Source organism: Pristis pectinata, chromosome 2, assembly GCF_009764475.1.
Source record: "Pristis pectinata isolate sPriPec2 chromosome 2, sPriPec2.1.pri, whole genome shotgun sequence".
NCBI classification, from domain to species: Eukaryota; Metazoa; Chordata; class Chondrichthyes; order Rhinopristiformes; family Pristidae; genus Pristis; species Pristis pectinata.
Genome location: NC_067406.1, coordinates 29,237,736 through 29,258,398, shown reverse-complemented (window position 1 = coordinate 29,258,398; position 20,663 = coordinate 29,237,736). Strand labels below are relative to the sequence as shown.

The 20,663-nt window shown below is 41.0% G+C and overlaps 1 protein-coding gene across 8 annotated transcripts in view; it reads left to right on the top strand.

Annotated features, from left to right (window-relative positions):
* Positions 1-20,663, top strand: part of LOC127567561 (transcription factor 4-like) — a 470,428-nt gene that overhangs the window by 263,884 nt on the left and 185,881 nt on the right. Inside the window, exon 1 of one of the 8 annotated variants that reach the window (XM_052010599.1) lies at positions 680-824. The exons of the other annotated variants lie outside the window; for them this stretch is intronic. The gene's annotated coding sequence lies outside the window, so the exon portion shown is untranslated. Of the gene's footprint in view, positions 1-679; positions 825-20,663 lie in introns of those variants that run through there. 8 annotated transcript variants of the gene reach the window in all.

The following is a 20,663-nucleotide window of genomic DNA, read 5'->3' as shown; positions in this document are numbered from 1 at the left end:
ATTACAAATAAAATGGATTGTTATCCTAAACATATGGTAATGCAAACTGAATATTTTCAGTTTTAATTTGAGGAATAAACCTCACTTATTTCATTTCAACCAAGCTAGATACAACATGATTGTTACTGAAATTTGCTATCTATTGCTTAGATTTTATCCCTCTTTCTCGAAAGAAAAGCACAATTAAAAAAGCTTTGTAATTTATTATTTCTTTTCATTGCAAGTAGAAGTTGAGCCATCAACAGAATGTGTTTGTGAACTGATTTATTTTCTGCTTTACAGGAGTTGTCTGCCTTGCTCTCTTTGGTGTGTCCTCCGTCTCTTTCGACTGAGACAGGAGGCGTTGCTATGTCACACTCTGAAAGAAATTCAGGCGTACAGACATGTTCACTAATTTACAAAAGAGCTCCTCTCTTTTTATATTATTTAGCGTCTGGCTGCTGCAATAGTCCTTCAGTTCTCAGCGGGTTAACTGAAGAACAGGAGATGGATTGTAATTGGCCTATTTAGAGTATTTTGCATGTGAATACTGTGCTAGTGAAGCATTACTAAGTCTGTTGTGAATGACAGGGTGATTAGAATTTAGATTAGGAAACCCATTCACCACTCAGAAAGTACAGTAATTGGCTCAGTGTGGTGAAAGTTGATTACATGTAATGATAAAGTAATAATTTCAGTACTTAATATTGATCTAAATAAGCAGAAAGTTGGTGTAGTGTCACCTTAACCAGGGAATAACTGTGGTATCTCATTACCAGTGAGAAAGTAAAAAAAAAAGCTATGCTGCTTTGGAGAACTTTGCGAAGGAAGCATGTGCATTATAGGTATGTACTTCATCTCATAGAATAACTCCTTGGCCAAAAACCTAAAAGTGGTGCTGGAAAAATTGTTCTGAGAGCCTTAATATTATGCATAGTCAGAAGCTTCACTTGTTGCTGTTGCTTCAAGCAGTTGAGATTGTGTGGAAGTTTATTAATGAGTCTTATTGTGTTTTAGAGGTAACTAGGTTTGAGAAGGAGCTTATTATATCAATTAAAAATAATTTCATGGAAAATCTTCAGTGCCATCAGTAATTTATTTCATTACTTGCAATTAATACTCTGGGAATTTGTTATGTACTTCAGATCATTGGTTAAGTAAAATACAGCCTGTTTTGTCAAGCAGTCATATGCTCTCTGTATGGGTTTTTAAATTGTATTTGATAAATAACAATTTAAAAGGAAAAATACTGAATTGAATAGCTACTACTGATATTTCTCAATTTTTAAAACCAGATAAGAGTTTTTTTGACAGCTTCTTCAGTCAAGTTGTACAGAAGTCATTGAAGTGATGCACAAGCTAGTTTGCTTAAAATGTGCATAACTGATAATAGTCTGGAGCACTGCATTTTATACTATGCAGCTAATTTTTGCTGTAAACTTTCTAGAATATTTAAATATTTCCATGATCTTGCCTGGTGTGGTACTTCTGCAATGTTCTGTGAAGAAACAGTACTCAGTGATTAGCAGTTATTACCAATTTTATGACTGGAGCTTAAAGCAATTCATTGGGATAGAATGTGTACTTCATTTTAGGTATTTTTGAATGAGTGATCAAAGTAAAGATATTTATCATCTAAAAGCTGTAAAGTCTTGTATATCTGAATGCAGATTAAGTCCCATGCCAGTTGGGATCATTATTGCTTTCTGACTCAAGTTTGTAACTCAAGGCCCAAAGGCCCTATATAGCTGAAACATATGCAGAAACATGGGAATATTACATTGTTAGAGCATTGAGAAATCTGTTTTCCTGGTGGTTTTGCAAGTAATCAGTCTCATGTCAAATTCAAGTCCTGTTGAGTTTTTAGGGCAACAACAAAAAAAATACAATTGGATTCAGCCTGCATTGCATTACATTCCAAGACTTATGCTCAAATATCTGTTCAATTGAACCTCAAATTAGGACTGGGCCAGGTTCAGATAGGATGCTACATGGCTGAAATAATTGTTATGAGGTTTTAATGACATGATTATCCATTTTAGTGAGGTACCAGATTTAGTACTCAAACACAAGGCAGATATGAACTATAAATGACTAAACTATCCAAAGAAATCAAATATAACTGCTTCAGGGGATCATCATCATCATTCATTGGATGGAATGTTGGCCTTCATTCCCAGAGGGATTGAATCTAAGAACAAGGGTGTTATGCTGCAACTGTACAGGGTATTGGTGAGGCTGCACCTGGTGTACTGTGTGCAGTTCTGGTCTCCTGACTTGAGAAAAGATGTATTGGCTTTGGAGGTGGTGCAGAGGAGGTTCACCAGGTTGATTCTGGAGATGAGGCGTTTAGCCTGGGGAGAGATAGTCACCTGGGACTATACTCGCTAGAATTTAGAAGAATGAGAGGGGATCTTATAGAAATGCAAAATTATGAAAATTAGAAGATAGAGGCAGGAAAGTTGTTTCCACTGGTAGGCAAGACTAGAACCAAGCCTCAAGATTTGGGGGAGTAGATTTAGGATGGAGATGAGGAACTGCTCTTCCCAGAGTAGTGCATCTGTGGAATTCTCTGCCCAGGGAAGGAGAGGCTACCTCATTAAATGCATTTAAGACACTTAGATTTTTGCATAGTCAGGGAATTAAGGGTTATAGGGAAAAGGCAGGTAAGTGGAACTGAGTCCACAGCCAGATCAGCCAAGATCTCATTGAATGGCTGAGCAGGCCTGATGAACCAGATGGCCTACTCCTGCTCCTATTTCTTAGGTTTTTATGTTCTTATTGTAAACGTAAGAGATGAAGACAAATGTTAAAAGAAAATTCTAGAGGTTAGTTGTGACTATTGTTTACAAATTCACAGAATTTAGATTAGTAGACACTATCTCTGAAGAACATCTGCTCAAGTCGTTGGGAGTATCACTCAGCTTGTCAAGAAATTACGTGTTTGAATTTTCAAACTCTCTCCGCTCCATCCCCATCTTCCTCTGCCTTCAGAACAAACCCTAAAAGACCACAGAAGCAGCTGCTGGAGGAATTCAATGGGAAATGGGCAGTCAATATTTCAGGCTGAGACCTTTCATCTTTCCCTCCACAGATGCTGCCTGACCTACTGAGTTCCTCCAGCAGTTTTTTTTTCTGCTCTAGATTCCAGCATCTGCAGTGTGTCTCCCTAAAGACCACAGTTTTATTGGTTCCTAATTTGCTGTTTTTGGGGAACATAGCTGTCAATTAACATTATCAGCAATGGTCAAATCTGTCAAAATAAACCACCATTGGCTATTCCATAAACTTGCCAGAATTGTTGATGCAAGATGCTTTAGCTGTGGAAGTGAGTTATTGGAACATAGTTTTTTTAAAAAAAATTGTTCACAGGAGTGGGACAGCATGTGTAGTATTTATGCAGCTCTGGTCATCTAGGAAGGATGTGAATAAGTTAGGGAGGCTAGTGAAAAGATTCACAAGGATGTCATCTGGATAGGAGGGCTTGAGTTATCAGGATAGATTGGATAGACTAGCAAGGGAGGCTGAGAGGTGGTGTGATAGAGGTACAAAAAATTGAGGGGCATAGATAGGGGAGATAGCTAGAGTGTTTCATAAGAAATAGGAGTAGGCCATTTGGCCTATCAAGCCTGCTCTGCCATTCAATAGGATCATGGCTGATCTGGCCGTGGACTCAAATCCACCTACCTGCCTTTTCCCCCAATCACCTCAATTTTTTTTAAAAATTTTATTTACAGCATGGTAACAGGCCCTTCCGGCCCAACAAGTCCGTGCTGCCCATTTTAAACCCAAATTAACCTACCCATGTGTCTTTTGGAATGTGGGAGGAAACCCACACAGACACGGGAGAACGTACAAACTCCTTACAGACAGCAACAGGAATCGAACCCTGATCACTGGCGCTGTAATAGCGTTGTGTTAACTGCTACGCTACTGTGCCACCCCTCATAACCCTCAATTCCCTGACTATGCAAAAATCGGTTTTAAATATATTTAATGAGGTAGCCTCTACAGCTTCCATGGGCAGAGAATGCCACAGATTCATTACTCTCGGGTAGGGGGGGGGCAGGCAGGCAGTTTATCCTCATGTCCTAAATCTATTCCCCCAAATCTTGAGGCCATGTCCCCTAGTTCTAGTCTCACCTACTAGTGGAAACAACCTTCCTCCCTCTATCTTATCTATCCCTTTCATAATGCTATGTTTCTATAAGATCCCCTCATTCTTCTGAATTCCAGAGTATGGCCCCAGGCAACTCACTCTCTCCTCATTAGGGAGGCCCCCTGCCCCCCATCTCCAGAATCAACCTGACAAACCTCCTCTGCATCACCTCCAAAGCCAGTTTATCCTAAAGTAAGGAGACCAGAACTGCAGTTCTCCAGGTGCAGCCTCACCAGTACCCTATACAGTTGCAGCACAACCTTCCTGCTCTTAAATTCAATCCCTCCAGCAATGTAAGCCAACATTCCATTTGCCTTCTTGATTCGCTGCACCTGCAAGCCAACCTTTTGCAATTCATGCACCAGCACTCAGGTCCCTCTGCACAACAGTATGCTGCAGTCTTTCACCATTTAAATAATCTGATCTATTCTTCCTTCCAAGGTGGATGACCTCACATTTACCAACATTGTACTCCATCTGCCAGGCCCTTGCCCACTCACTTCACCTATCTATATCTCTGCAGACTCTCCACATCCTCTGCACAATTTGCTTTTCCACTCAATTTAGTGTCATCAGCAAACTTAGATATGCTACACTCAGTCCCCTCTTCCAAATCGTTAATGTATAATTATATAGTGAACAGATGCAGGCCCAGCACTGACTCCTGCAGCAGCAGCCCACTTACTACTGATTGCCAACCAGAGAAACACCCATTTATCCAAACTCACTGCCTTTCATTGGTTAACCAATCCTCTATTCATGCTAATACCTTACCCCTAACTCCATGCATCCTTATCTTATAGGAGAGTCTCATGCAGCATCTTATCAAATGCTTTCTGGAAATCCAAGTCTACAACATCCACTTGTTCCCTCTATCCAGTGTACTCATTTATATCCTCAAAGAACTCCAGTACATTTGTCCAACAGGACCTGCCCTTCCTCAATCCATGCTGTGTCTGCCTGATGGAACCACTTCTATCCAGATGTCTCTTTCTTAATGATAGCATCAAGCATTTTCCCCCAACTACAGGCACTAAGCTAACTGGCCTATAGTTACCCGTCTTTTCCCTACATCACTTTTTAAGATGATGCTGTGATGTTCACTGTCTTACAATCTGCTGGGACCTGCCCAGAGTCCAGGGAATTTTGGTAAATTAATCACAAATGCCTCTAATATAACTTACACCATTTCTTTCAGTACCCTGGGATGCATCCCATCAGGACCAGGGGAACTTACCTACCTTTAGGCCCACTGGTTTGCTCATCACCACCTCTTTAGTGACAGCAATTGTATCGAGCTCCTCACCTCCCACATTTATAACTTATTTGGCATGTTAGACATGTCCTCCACCATGAGGACTGACAAAATTCAAGGCCTCAGCCATTTCCACATTATCCAATATTAATTCCCCCTTTACATCTTCCAAGGGACCTACATTCACTTTAGCCACCCTTTTCCACTTTTATACAACTATAAAGACTTTTACTATGTTTTTATTTTGTGCTTGTTTACTTTCATAATCTATCTTCCCTTTCCTTATTGCTTGCTTAAGGATTCTTTGCTTTTTAAAGTTTTCCCAATTTTCCAGTTTCCCACTACTCTTGGCGACTTTGTATGCATGAGCTTTAGCTTGATGTCTTCCTTTATTTCCTTAATTATTCAAGGCTGGCTCTCACGAGCCTTACTGTCCTTGCTTTTAACTGGAAGTATACCTTTGTTGAGCACTGAAAAATCAAATTCCTCTGCTGTTCCTCGACTGTCTCTCTATATAGCCTGTGTACCCAGTCTACACCAGCCAACTCCTCCCTCATCCTGTTAGTCTCCCTTGTTTAGGCATAATACACTGGTTATAGATAGAACTATTACACCATTTGTATGAGAAATTCAAATCATACTATGGTCACTCTTTCCAAGACAATCCCCAACTACAAGATTGTTAACTTTACCCGTCTCATTGCATAGGACCAGATCTAAGATAGCATTTTCCCTTGTAGGTTCAGTAACATACTGTTCAAGAAAGCTATTACAGATGCATTCTATGAAGTCCTTCTCAAGACTGCCTTGACTCAGCTTGATTTGCCCAATGTGCAATTTAAAGTCTCCCATGACAACTGCCATTCCGTTCCTACATACATCAAATATTTCTTGTCAAGAGGCTGCCAAATAACATTACAGTGGCCAGTGGCACAGGCAATAAACCAACTCCCACCAGTGATTTCCAACCCCCCCCCCCCCCCCTTTTTTTTTACTGGTCTTAATCTCTACCCAGATGGACTCAACATTCTGCTCCTTGATTCTTATATCATCTATCACTGATCTCATTCTTAATTAAGAGCACTACCCCACCTCCCTTATGTTCCTGCCTATCCTTCCCTATTACCTGATACCCTTGGATATTTAATTCCCACTCATCTCCACCCTGCAACCATGTTTCTGTAATAGCCATTGAATCATACCCCTTTGTACTGATTTGTGCCACAAGTTCACTGACCTTGTTTCAAATACTACAGGCATTCAAGATCATGTGCCCTTACACTCATTGTCCATTTAGAATTTAGTAACCTTTGTGTCCTTCGCATTTGACTTCTGTACTCCACTCTTACTTTTCTCTTTTCAAACTTTTGCTCTGGTCTCTTGCTTCCCTCTGCCTTTCTGCATGGATTACCATCCCCCCTGCCATATTAGTTTAAACCCTCAACAGCACTATGAAACAACCCCCCTTGGATATTGATCCCAGTCCTTCCCAGGTGTAGACCATCTAGTTTCTACTGGTCTCACCTCCCCCAGAACCAGTTCCAATGCCCTAGGAATCTGAAAACCCTCCCTCTTGCTCTGCTGCTGAAGCCACATATTCATCCTAACTATGCTGCTATTTCTACTCTGACTAGCACATGGCACAGGCAGTAACCCTATTATTACCTTTGAGGTGCTACTCTTTAAATCTCTCTCCTAAAATTCAGCTTGTAGTACCTCCTGCTTTTTTCCTATATCAGGTACCCCATGTGAGGGGTATGGAGAAGGTGAGGAGACATGGGATCCAAGGGGACATTGCAGTGTGGATCCAGAACTGGCTGGCCCACAGAAGGCAAAGAGTGGTTGTTGAAGGGTCATATTCTGAGTAGAGGTCAGTGACCAGTGGTGTACCTCAGGGATCTGTACTGGGACCCTTACTCTGATTTTTATAAACAACCTGGATGAGGAAGTGGAGGGGTGGGTTAGTAAGTTTGCAGATGACACACAGGTTGGGGGTGTTGTGGATAGTTTGGAGGGCTGTCAGAAGTTACAGAGGGACATAGATAAGATGCAGAGTTGGGCTGAGAAGTGGCAGATGCAGTTCAACCCAGCTAAGTGTGAAGTGGTTCATTTTGGTAGGTCAAATATGTTGACCGAGTATAGTCTTAATGGTCGGACTCTTGGCAATGTGGAGGATCAGAGGGATCTTGGAGTCCGAGTCCATAGGACGCTCAAAGCAGCTGCGCAGGTTGACTCTGGTTAAGGCAGCATATGGTGTATTGTCCTTCATCAGTCATGGAATTGAATTTAGGAGCCATGAGGTATTGTTGCAGCTATATAGGTCCCTGGTCAGACCCCACTTGGAGTACTGTGCTCAGTTCTGGTCACCTCACTACAGGAAAGATGTGGAAGCCATAGAGGGTGCAGAAGAGATTTACAAGGATGTTGCCTGAAATGCAGAGCATGCCTTATGAAAGCAGGCTGAGGGAACTCGGCCTTTTCTCCTTGGAGTGACAGAGGATGGGGGGGACCTGATAGAGGTATACAAGATGAGAGGTATTGATATGATAGATAGTCAGAGGCTTTTCCCCAGGGCTGAATTGGTGGCCACAAGAGGACATAGGTTTAAGGTGCTGGGGAACAGGTACAGAGGAGATGTCAGGGTAAGTTTTTTTACTCAGTGGTGAGTGCGTGGAATGGGCTGCCAGAAACGGTGGTGGAGGTGGATACGATAGGGTCTTTCAAGAGATTGCTAGATAGGTACATGGAGCTGAGTAAAATAGAGGGCTGTAGGTAAGCCTAGTAATTTCTAGGGTAGGGACATGTTCGACAGCTTTGTGGGCTGAAGGGCCTGAATTATGCTGTAGTTTTTCTATGTTCTGTCATTGGTATCTACATGCACCACAGCAACTGGCTGTTCACCCTCCCCTTCCAGAATGCCCTGCAGCCACTCAGACATCCCTGACCCTTGCACCTAGGAGGCAAGGCACCAACCAGGAGTCCTATTTGCAGCCACTGAAGCTCCTGTCTATTCCCCTTATCATGGAATCCCATAGCTCTACCACTCTTTTCCTGCCCTCTTGTACAGCAGAGCCACTCATGGTGCCATGATCCTGGCTACTGCTCCCTTCCCCTGATGAGCCATCTCCCCCACCAGTATATCTGTTTTGGGGGAGATGACCACAGGTGATTTCTGTGTTACCTTCCAGCTACTGCTCTGCCTGTTGGTCACCCATTCCCTAGACCTTCAAACTGTACTAACTCAACATAATTGTACTGTGTGATGAATTGACTTGTATAATCAGTTTGCAAAAAAAGCTTTTCACTGTACCTCAGTACAAGTGACAATAATAAACCAATACCAAACTGCAGTATGACCAACTCACTAAACATGCTAGCCACAACATTCTTGGCATCGTAGATGCTCCAATGCAAATCCATATGCAGCTCTAGTGCCATCATGCAGTCTGTTAGGAGCTGCAGCTGGACACACTTCCTGCCCACAGTTATCAGGGACACTAGCAGCCTTCCTGAGTTCCCACATTACATAGGAGGAGCATGACACAGGTCTGAGCTCACCTATCATGACTAAAAAGTTTTGAAGGAAAGTAAAGATACAAAAAATTAATAAGAACCTACTCTCACCTTATCCTAGTGTTGCTCACCTTCCTCACTGAAGCCTGGTATTCACTCTCAAAATAGCTGCTCCAAAATGGCTACTTTGCTTGACCGTAACTTTTTATTAGCTGCTAATCATCAGCTAATGAGCCAATCACCTTTTAACTAACAATTAGCTGACTTACCTCTTAAATTCCAGCAAGTGAAACTTCTTTTCAAATTTTCTGCTCTTCCTCCAAGTCACCAACTCCTAAGCCTCAGCCCTGCCCCACTCACACAATAGCCACTCTGCTTGACCCTTACTTCTTTTTATTGGCTGCTGTTAACTAGCCAATGAGCCAATCAACTATTAACAATGTGCAAATGTGCCTCTTTAGACTCCTGCATGAGCACTAGCAATTTTTCAAATCTTCTGCTTCAAATCCTGACTCCTGCAAGGTGAAACTCCCAAGCACCAATGTATGGTGCAGTACCCTTCTTATGGTAAGGATGTCTAAAACTATCAGGCGTAAGTTTAGGGTGAGTGGCAGGAGGTTTAAAGGAGATCTGAGGGATGAATTTTTCACACAGTAGTTTTTATGTGGAATGAGTTGCCAGAGGTGGTGGTGAAGGCAGGAACAGTAACAACATTTCGGAGGCATCTTGAAAGATACTTGAATGAATGAAGCATAGGGAAATATGGAATTAATGCAGGCAAATGGGATTATGGTATAGATGGGCATGATGGTTGGCATCAATTTGGTGGGCTGAAGGGCCTTTGTTATGCTTCCTATGATTAAGGAGCTTCAGTCTGCTAGCACACACTGAAGAAGTGCTTTGGAAAGCAAATTGATAAAATGACTAGCTAGAACAACACACGGTTAGTTCTTAGGTCCTTTCCCTTCAATAGAATCCCTTATGAACAATTGAAAGAAATCATAAATCAAACAGGGGTTATTTCTTCTGGTTGTTGCTGCAGTTCTATGTATTTTAAGTGCTTTTGTTAAAAGCTCCAATTGTCCACAGGAGTAGTCTTGAAAGTGCTGAAGAACATTTTGAGTAACTTGTGCACAAAGGAGTTGGTTCCAGATGTGAATGACTGAATGGACCTCTGGAATTGAACTTGATTGGGAGAACAAGCGTAGGTAAAAGTAAGACAAATTCTCTCAACAAGGGAAGAGGAGGTGGATGCGGGGGCTCTCAGTTGAAGACCATATCAGCCCTGATTAATGGTGCAGAATTTTTTACCACTTGCTCTTAAGCAGCTTGGTGGACTGCTGTGACTGACATCCTGCAACTCCTTTTGAACCCAAAGCAGCAATGTGATATGTTGCATTTCTAGTTCAGCAATCAAATATTGACTAGCAGTTGGTTGTGCTGTAGTAGAAATTGGTGTTGGCTAATAAACACTCCATGTTTGTACATGGACCCTTGTACAGCAGGCCCTTTGGCCCACGATGTCTGTGCTGACCATGATGCCCTTATAAACTAATCCCATCTGCCTGCATGTGGTCTGTATTCCTCCATCCCCTGCCTGTTCATGGGTCTGCCTAAGTGTCTCTTAAATGTTGCTATCATGTCTGCTTCCACCATCTCTCCTGGCAGTGTGTTCCAGGCACTTACACTTTTTTTCTAAAAAAACTTGCCTCCTAAATCTCCTTTAAATTTGCCCCCTCTCATCTTAAAGCTATGCCCTCTAGCATTTGACATTTCCATCCTGGTGAAAAAAGACTAACTATCTATCCAATCTATGCCTCTCATTTTTACATACTTCTATCAGATCGCCCCTAAACCTTCAATGTTCCAGAGAAAACAATCCAAGTTTGTCCAACATCTTCTTATAACTAGTACTCTCTAATCCAGAACCTCTTTTGCACTCTTTCCAAAGCCTCCACATCTCTCCTGCAATGCACCGACCAGAACTGTACACCATACTTTAAATGCAGCCCATGACGTGCCAACTCTTAAACTCACTTTCCTGACCGATAAAGGCAGGTATTCCATGCACTTTCTTTACCACCCTATCTACTTTGATGCCACTTTGAGGGAGCTATGGATATACTTTCCTCTTACCTTTGACCAATACCTCACACTTGTCCAGATTAAGGTCCATCTGCCATTTCTCTGCCCATATTTCTAACCGATCTATATCCTGCTGCATCCTTTGACAGCCTTCCTTACTATCCACAGCTCCACCAATTTTCATGTCATCTGCAAACTTGTAACTTGTTTGGGTATACAATTATGTTGACGTTGGAGGTCAGTGTGTGTGCTGGATGAAATGGAATCCATGTTCTGCACCAAGTCGGTGCTGACTCCTCCAAGGTTCTGGGCATTCCAAAGGATTTCTCAATGCATCAAGCATCTTATTGAATATACTCAGCAACCTTTTACTGAAGTCGGGCCCATTGAGGTCTTTGTCTGAACCCTCTGCTGAAGAATTGGGTAAGGACCTTACCATCTGGCAAGATAGCACTCGGTTTCTCCTTTCACCCTGCTACGGCTGCATTGTTGCACTTGTGTGCCTGGCATCTCCGTGTGTGCTCTCCTGCTTCTACGCTAATCTCTAAATTATGATCACTGGTAGTTTCTGAGGTGATAGATGTAAATGTTAAATGGACTGATGACATATCTTCCTGGTTGCAGCCTTTTTGTTGCATGGCCTGTCTGTGGATAACACTTGGGTACCTGAAATGGAAAATAGAAAAGGCAAAGATTATGTGATGAGGTGAAAGAGGGACATAAGGGATGTATGCTGACATTTGTAGCTTGCAAGTCAGGAGAATTTCGGGATTAAAGAGAACTGGAACGTAAAAAGGAGAATTAGAGAAATGGATACAATTATCCTGGACGTTATTATCTCTACTGCTGACCACAACCTCAACAATGGCACTTCAACAACTCTCATATAATGGAAATGTACCTCTGTTATTCTGGTTGGCTCATACTGCATCCGGAGTTATCTGTTACCATGTAATTCAGGGGAGAGGTTAAGTATGTCAGTGACTGCTGTGCAGTCTTTTTTGGCAAACGTATGGTTAACTAATTGGAGTAGACACAAACAGTGGAATATGAATGGAAGGCTTGCAATGGGGCTGTTTGTGAGGGTGAGATGGAGCATGTAATGTAGGTATTAGTTATGATTGATGGAGATTGTTGTTAGGTGAGTGATGAGAGGATAGTTAATTGACCTGTGGTCAAGACTACTGGTAGTAGAATATGCCATTTGAAGATGAATTCATTGACCTTGACCACTTATGTGAGGTCATTAAACTTCTTCCGGGACGGCATCCAGGCCCTCAGGGCTATACTTCTGTGAACTTTCACAGCCATCTGTTCCCACTGCTTTCTTGTGTGTCTGCAGAGCCTCCTGCCTTCCTGAGGATTCAAGACAGGTCTCTTCCTTTCTGCCTCCTCCACCAATGTCTCCAGTGAAGCACCCAAGATGCTGGGGTCCTGCTTCTTCCTATAGTATCATTTGCCTCTCTTCTCCAGATCGGATTTAGTTGCTGAACAACTATTAACATTTGCTTCTGTCACGTTGCTCCTTTCCTCTAAAAGGACCAGGCCAGCTTTATGCTGTGCAGACTTGCTTTAAGTTGTGCAAGTCACTAATGATGTTGGATCTCCAGCTGATACAGACAGCCAACGAACAATGCTGGAAGCATTGACTGCACATAGCAATTGTTATAATTAGTAGGCAGTATGAAGTTGGCATGCCGCCTGTATTCCACTCAATGGGCACAGGTTAATTGTGTATCACAGTCCCTGCGATCATTTTCAGGGGCTAACCAATTTATAGCCTTAAGTGTCTACATCTGTGTGCGTCACTCCACTTCATTTGCTACAAAGCACTGAGTCTAGCTGGGCACTTTCTCATAGGTATGGATTTCCATCCTCTAGACATAAGAAGAATGAGAGGTGATCTCACTGAAATACATTGGGCTAGTCTTTGCTGACCTAGTCCCTGTGTCTGAAATTGCCAACAGCAGTCTTTCTGTACCACTGCTTAACCTGGTCCAGATGTAGAGGGCCAATCTTGTTGTCGTGAAACATCCTGTACCCCAGATGTGTTGTCTGAGCCTCAGTCAGGCCTCTGACAATGCAGTGAGAAGGTCCTGACTGCAAAGCCATACTCCAACCTTTATCAGCTGTGAAAGCTGTAAGTGCTTTTTAATTGTTTTCAAGTGTCTCTGAAAACCTGAACTAAATAATCAATAAATGTGTATTTTCAAATATAAACACAAGTGCATAAGGCTGGAGGGGTCTCAGACCTGAAACATTAACCTGAAACACAGAGGCTGCCTGACTTATTGAGTGTTTCCAGCATTATCTGTTTTATTTCAGATTTCCAGCATCTGAATTTGATTTTCAGTGCATAAAGCTAAATGGAAATGCTTCTCAAAAAAAAGTCTTCCCTTTTGCCTCTAAATAAAAAGCCCTGCAATCTCCAATAAGACTAATAGGATTTTAGGTCCTGTGCCAAGTGCGTTTTGGCATGGTCTGGAAAAGGTAATTGCCCACCTTTTGAGCTGTGTTGCTGGTCTCCATGAGTGCGCTGACAGATTCAGTGTTCCAAATCTATCAGTAAATTCAGGATATCAGCATTTAACTGCACGGAAGTCCAGGAATAATTGCAGCTTAAGCAACTAAACATCAGCATTTTGGGGCTCCTGACTGCATTGAGCAAGAGCTAGCACAGGATGTTCTTGAAGTTGTTTTCATGGGAGATGCTGAGAGAGCATATCCCCTGGCTGAAGAGCCCAGAGCTAGAGGTCATCACTTCAGGATAAAGAGCTGAATATGGGAGTGAGATGGATTATATTTTCTTGACTCTTTAAATCATGAAAACTTGTAATTTGCTATAATTGGTCTGCTATTTGTTACGGATTAGGTTACTATTGGAGAATGTCCCTTTAAGACATAGCACAGTAGTGTGTGTGGCGTGATTACGACAACAACAGGAGCTGAGGACGTGATGACGTTTTTGGAGCAGTCAGTCAGAGAGAGGGAGAGAGACACCTGTCTGCTGGTCTCTGTATCGATGGATGAAAAACAATAACTGAGTCTGTCACTACGATCCACGTATGGATTTTTGGAATGATCCAGTGGAATCTACTTTGTTGTTAACCTGTAGAAGGAAGCAGGTATTTGTGTGGATGGCCACGTCTTGAATGCCTTTCGGGGTGGCAGATACTTCGGAACAAAGGAATGGAGATCATCAATGATTGAGGTGTCGTATGAGTTCCATGGTGGAACATTTGGATTTCGTAATTACTCTGTTTTCTTTCTACGCTTCCTCTTTAGTCAACGGTGGTTGTCGAAGAAGCCTTTGCTCACGTTTCACCTTACGGCTTGCTGAACTGAACTTTGAGGACTATTCCTGGACTTGGAGTTTGGGAATTTGCTACACACACACACTTCAAGTTTAGTTTTTGGGGTTAATGTTTAAGATCTAAAATTTTTACTTCTAACATTTTTACTTTTATTTTTCTTATTATCATAAGTAGTTATTAATAAAATAGTTTTTAACACTTATACATGGCTCGGTGTGTTTCTTTTGTTGCTGGTACATGACATTGCTTAGCTATTATGTTCAAAACCAGGATGAATATTTTTTTGTTACTAAGGGCTTCATGGCATATGAGTGGCAAAAATTGTACATGCTGGAAATCCTAAACAAAAACAAAATGCTATAAGTATTTAGCAGATTAGGCAGCACAAGTAGGGAAAGAAACAGAGTTGATATTTTTGGTTAATCAGAAATGCAGATGTTTGAAATCAAGGTGAAGTTACAAAGGGGAAGAGAGGTGGAGAGAAGAGGGAATGTCTGTGATACTTTATCAAAGGCAAGAAGGGAAATTGAAACATTTGTGTTTATTGAAAGATTATGGGAATTGGATGAAGTGGTGCCATGGTCTCACTGAATGTTAGAGCAAACTTGTGGAGCCATGTGGCTTGCTCCCACTCCAGTTTCTCTTGCTAATGTTAATATTAATGACTAGTTCTAATCTATAGTTGATCTCACATGGGAAAACAGCTGGCTATAGTTGAGACTCTGCCTCAGTACCTCTAATTAAAAAGGTCAGAATATTGGCCAAGATATTCCTACTGCTGATTATTACCCAGCGACTCCTGCTGGAGAATTTGCCAGTGTGGATAATGGCAAGGAAATCTTCCATGGTAAAATATAATGAAGTGTCTCATTAGGTGAAACATTGCAACACAGTTAATCTGGTATCTTGAGAAGCAGAGTGGATTAATAATAGGAAGAATAGAGTGATCAGCCTTAAGTAGCTAAAACAAAAAATGCCTCTACAGGGACAATGCAGCATGGGAGCTCCAGGCACTACTTTAACACAAAATCACTGGGTTAAATATTGTATATGTGCCTCCTTTATCATTTAATTTCTGGAATGAAAAGGCTATTTATTCAGGACTGTATTTCAGAAATCCTAAATTTTTACAAATGTTTACAAAATTTCCTTTGTCTCTTTGGGGTGGGGGGGGGTGGAGCTTGAGTTTGTCGTTTGGATTGTTATCTCATTTCTTTAGCCATTTTTCAGTATCCCTTTATTGTATCCTTTCAAACTCTAGTAAGCCTTCAAGTAATGATTTGCAATTTTTAGTTGTCTTGTTGATGCATCTCTTAGTCTATCTGTTAAGTATTTCTTCATCTTTAATTCTGCCTCTTGGATTATAGCATTGAACAGATAATCCAAGGTATATAAATACATTAAAATTGGCTGTAGTCAGTACACTGAGGAATTATCATCTTTCTTTTCACATAGCAAGACTGGTTACAAAAGTAAGTGATGTATGAAATTCAACTTAAGTTTAGCATCTTATAGAGGGGAGAAAATTTATCACTTCAGCATTTCTTAATCAGAATTTGTCATGTATCGTCCCAATACTCTGATCAGAAACTAAAGTTCTGGAGAATACTGCACACTCAAAATGAAGCATGTATGAATTTCAAGTATAGATGATCGAGGTTCCTAGATATAATCAGAAAACTAGGAGAGGTTTAACTACACAGCAGCAGTATATCAAGGTATTTTGAGTTTAAAAAAAAATAAACTTGGTGCATAACACTTCTAAAGCTATAGTTCCTAAACTAATGATTTCCTTGCTGGTATGGATATGCCAACGCATCATGGAGCACTGTTCTACAGTTTGCCTAAAGGAAAATTTGTGCAGTCAGCTGGCTAGTTATCAGAAGACTCATCTTTCATTGACAGGATATCTTCATTGCACAGTATGCACGAGAACAAGTCTAACTACTTCATTTGAGACCAGGCATTGATGATTTTTCAATTATTCAGGAACATCATCAAAATACATACATCATCCTCTTTATACATACATAGTTTTACTGAGTTGGTTATTTTGTGTTTTATGGTGGGATGCTTTCTATATAGTGAATGTTGCATAACAGCAAATAACAGATGGCTGAAAGCGTATTGCACCCTTGAACAGATGCTCATCCTTTCTTAAAATATAAATCTGTATAATATATGCAGGCTTCTGCTTTTGTCTGTCACGAATCTAACCTATTCCAGTTTTGCAGGAAGAATGTATGTTTCAGTAGCTGCCATTGCATTTCCATTATCACCAGAGTGGGTGGAATAAGTAAAGTCTGATTTAATTCTTAGGGTTAAGCAAAGTAAATTGCCTGAGAATATTTTTGCACAGTGAGTTCCTGATATCAGTTATGGTAGGAAGGGTTGTTGAACAAGAGAGAAGTTGTTAACTCATTTAGTTGTTTTTCTCTTCACTTTTTAATGTTGACCAAACAATATCCTTAAAGGTCATTCAGAAATAACCTAATTGTGCAAATTTCACCAGTTATAGATCAGACTGGCCAATAGGAACTGTGTAGAAATTGAATTGCATGTTTGTTTAAGGTAGATACGCAAAATGCTAAACCATCCCATCCTCCTATCCAATGGTGAAGGCATGAATCAAGAAATAATGCAGGGGAATTGAGTGGAAATCTTTTATTTTTAATTTTCTCCCTTCTTCACTAGAAACTACCTTATGTTTAGATGTTCCATATTCGTGCCAGCTCCCAGTTATCTTGCCAAGTGATTAATTCATTGTGTACGAGACAAGATACTGAATGTTGGTAGGAGAGCCTATGCTAACATAGTTAATGTTCTGAGAGACTAGACAGATAATCCAGAGAATGTGAATCCAAATCCCAACAAGGCAGTCATAAAAAACCCACCTGGTTTATTAACATTCTTTAGGGAAGGAATCCTACCATGCTTATCCAACCTGGCCTATGTGTGACTCTGGTTCTACATGTGGTTGGCTTTTAACTGCCCCCAGCTGTGCTGTCACCTTCACAGACTAATTAGTACCAGCCTTACCAACAATTTCCACATCCTTAGAACACTTTGTTTTAAGTGTGACCTTGAAGGGCCTCCACATTCTTATAGGTTTTCAGTTTACAAATAGAGTTCTATGATAGTAATTCTGTTTTATTATCCTTCTCAGCAGGAGTTAGCAGGATAAATCCATATTAAAGAATGCTAGATAAGCTCAAAGCAATCTGATTTCAAAATGAAACTTGGAAATAGATTTAAATAAAAACAGGAAGCAGTAAATTCTTGACGAAATTATGATGAGAATCTGAGGAGGATACAAGACTATTGTGGTAGTTTGTGCAGAGACCCTTACTATTACTGATAGCATCACACCAGAAATTGCTAGTGTGTAGAATAAGTTGTTGATGGTAACACTGATTCTGACTAATTGTCTGGTCAATAATCATTTTGAAATGTTATGTAATTTTGGTCACCAAGATACAAGAACAAAGTTTAAGTTGAGTAGGCAGTGCAAAGAAAAACAAGAACATTCCCTGGCTTTGGGCAACATATATAAGAAAACAAAAGAAATTGTGACTTGAAAGAAGATGCAAAGGAGAGAAGTATTATAAGTGCACAAGAGGTGTAGAGAATGCATATATGGAGCATCACAAAGCGAGTAGATAGATTGCTATACAGGGGAATCAAGCCATGGAGTAGCCAGGAAAGGCTTTTCTTTCTACACTAATAGCTTGAGCCTCTGATTTCCCCAAGGATCTAACTTTAGTTTTTCCTAGTTCTCATCTCATAGGCAGTCTCTTGAGATTGATGATAACTTACTTCTGCTCCAGTTCTATGGGCTCTTTGGCTTCATCAGCCACCTAGGTGGGACCCATGGATCCTATTACAAGTGGGATAGAAGTTGCTTGACAGGATGGATGTGTAATGTTGGAGGCAATCCATTCCTTCTGCTATTTTCAGTGGGCTTCTCAGTGCTTCCAGCCACGAGACTTTAGGTTCTCAGTTTCATTCTGAATTCTCCTTTTCCATTCTGAGTGGTCATGGCAAGAAATTGCCATGAGATGGTGGATTTTACACTATTTTACGGAGACTTTGAGAATCACTTGAATCGCTTCCTCTGACCTCCCGATAATTTCATGCTTTTACAGAACACTGGTGTTATGAGAGTCTGGTGTCAGAATGCAAACAATGTGGTCTCCCCCTTGGAGCTGGCTGAATGGAATTAGTGTCTTGATGATGGGGATCATGATCAGGGAGAGAACACTGACGTTGGTTCCACTTATCTTGCCACTAGATTTTGTGAAGTCCGCATTGGAGAGGTACTACCATTGCTTCGAATGTTGCTGCAGGTCACCCATGTTCCAGAAGCAATCAGTAGGAAACAAATCCAATTGTGGTAACTACAGAGAATCTTCGACTATCTGCCTGAAGTGAAGTCATTGCAAGTGTTCTCCGTAGTGACCTCCAAGTGGTGAAGAGAGTTGCTCTCTCTATCAAAGTCTGGATGTCATCCCTATAAAAGTACGATGAACTTCACTGCCAAGTACAGTTTGTGCCTCACCTCTGTGCCTCTCACTAACGTGGAACAATTCTATAGGATGAATGCAAAATGTTCAGTTTGCATTGCTCCACCAACTCCAGACCCAAGGTCACTCCAGCCTTAGTCATCAAGCTGAGTTATGTGGACAATGCTTGCATGTTCGGTGGGCAATCTCCAAATTATTGTTGACTCTTGAGAAAATGGGTCTTGCACTACAAATCTACAAAACAAAGGTTTACTATCAATTTGCCCTTCTGCATAACACTGCCCCCAACAGTAAAAGTTAATAAGTTGTGGACTAACCCTAACCCTACCTATTTCTTAACCAGGAGTGGTCTGGCAAACATGGAAATTAAGCAGATGATTGGAGCTGAAACCAAAGATCAGATCAACCATGATTTTATTGAATGGTGGAACAGGTGCAAGGGGCCTTCTTTCTTGTGTTCTTGCATGTGTATCAAGATAGATAGAAGGAGAATAGAGCAGCTTCAGATTGATGAATTTGGCAGGAGGAATTTCTTTCCAAAAAAATGTATTCAACACTTGGCACGGATATCCAGGTCAAATTATGAGGACAAAAATTTAAGAGACGTGATGGTTAATTGCAAAGTGTGAGATAGTGATTGTAGGTTTTTCTATTTGGCTGATCGAACTAAATGCACTAAAATAGTCTTCCTTGTTTGCTTTTATCTCATGAACTTGTGTATTATAATGTGCAACAGCTGCATCATCTGAGTCTCCAAAGTCATTAATGACATCCTATGAGATTTTGGCAGATCTCCTAGTCTGCCTCCATTTTCCACAACCTCTGACACAGTTGACCATACCTCTTTCTTCAATACCTCTCCTCCAGCACTGGATATTGCTACATTTAGCTGATACTATTTCTCTCTCTGTTCAAAGCCAAAAACTCCACCTGGAATGAGCTTTCTAGTCATGCAGGTACCTTTAATTGCTAGTGTGTCCCTGTGATCTTCCTTTTTTATCTACTGGCAGTCATTTGGGAACACAGTGTCACCTCTATCCTACTTCACTTGACCACATCATTGCCTTTATTTTGTCATCCAGCTGGGTGACCAAAACTTCCCTCCAATTAAATATTGGGAGGATCAAACTCATTATCTTTTTTTCGCATTCCAAACTCCATTCCCTTGCCACTCCATCATCATTGTCCAAAGATGCCCCTGAGTTTGTTCCAATCCTGTTATTTTTGATTCTAAGTGTAGCTCTGGACCAACATATCTGCATTATTGTCAAGACCATCTATTTCTACCTTCATAACCAACAACCCCAGCCCTCACCCATTTACTTCTGAAACTTTCATTCATTCCTATGTTACTTCTGGAATTCACTATTTCAATGCACTCCCAGTAGGTCTCCTTCATTATACCCTCTGTAAATCTGAGATCTGCTAAAAATCTACTTCCTATGTCCCAACTCAGACCAGTTCCAATCATCCATCACTCCTGTGCTTGCTGATTTATAGCAAATGCTGCTGAGCAATGCCTTGATTTTCAAATTTTCATTCTTATTTCCAAATCCTTTCATGGCTTCATTCCTCCACATCTCTGTAAACTTCTTCAGCCAGTTAATCTTTTGATATTTTTGTGCTGCTCTTTTCTGATCTCTTGATCATCAGCCCTAATGTCAGTAGTTGTTTGATGTTCTTTGGGATGTTTGCTGGGGGTAATAGGTCCTGTATAAGTACAAGTTGTTGAGAGCCAACACAGATTTAGATCGTGTTTGAAGCCCAGTGCATGCTTGTCCTGGGGGTCTCACCTAAATCCTTCAGAAATGGGAAATTAACAGGGAAAGAAATTT